Here is a 1163-nt window from a genome sequence, read left to right as displayed (position 1 = left end):
GATAAACTCCTCATTCCCTGTGGTAGCCAGCTTCCAAAAACCATAATTCTACATTCTTATTTATTGTTTTGACCACTCTAGGTACCTCATATACGACATCACACGGCCGGTCACTGGCTTCTTACATCTTGCATCACAACCTCAAGGTTCATCCATGTTGTTAAAAGTGTTAGAATTTCCCCCCTAAAGTTTAAGAATATTCCATTGTGGGAATATTCCACTCTAAAAAATAGTGAAATCATGTCAGTCATGACACAGGGATCATTCTAGAGGACATTATGGAAGTGAAATAAACCAGGCACAGAAAAATAAAAGTCATATGTAGAAGTTAAGAGAGCTGTTCTCATAGAAGTTAGTAGAATACGGGAAGAGAGAAGATAGACATTTAAAAAAAAACTACAGTTAGATAGGAGGAACAAATCTAACATTCCACACCATTGTAGAGTGATTATCATTAACAATAATTTATTGTGTATCTTAAGATAGCTAGAAGAGAGAATTTGGAATAGTCCCAACACTAAAAATTAATAAATATTTGAGGTGATGGACATTCTAATTACACTTATTTGATCATGATATGTAATCTAAGTGTATTGAAATATCACAGTGTACCCCACATACATGTACAATTATTATGTTATTTAAAAATCATGATAAAACCATATTCCTCTCTGTGTATGCATATTTTATTTGTCAATTCATCTGTTTCCCCCTTTGACTATTGTGAATAATACTACTATAAACATAGGTGCACAAGTATTTCTTAGAGGTTATGTTTTTAAGTTTGGATGTATATAACCTTAAATAGAATTGCTGGATTATATGGTAAATCTATTTTTAATTTCTTCCAAGAACCACCATATTTTTTTCCCTCATAGCAGCCATATCATTTAATTTCCCAACCATCACCAGTGATACACAGACTCTACACTTTCTTCACATCCTCATCAACACTTGTTATTATTATTACTTTTTTTTTTTTAGGTAGCCATCCTAACAGGTGTGAAGTAGTATCTTATGGTTTTCATTTGCATTTCCCTAATGATTAGTGATTTTGAGCATCTTTTCAGGTGTTTATTAGCCATTCATATATCTTTTTTGAATAAATGTTTGTATTCAAGTAGTTTGTCCATTTTTTAATTGAGTTATGTGTTTTTTGTTAG

Source organism: Otolemur garnettii, unplaced genomic scaffold, assembly GCF_000181295.1.
Source record: "Otolemur garnettii isolate 467f Iridium unplaced genomic scaffold, OtoGar3 scaffold00314, whole genome shotgun sequence".
NCBI lineage: Eukaryota > Metazoa > Chordata > Mammalia > Primates > Galagidae > Otolemur > Otolemur garnettii.
The sequence above is the reverse complement of the archived record's forward strand: the minus strand, read 5'-3'. Positions refer to the sequence as shown.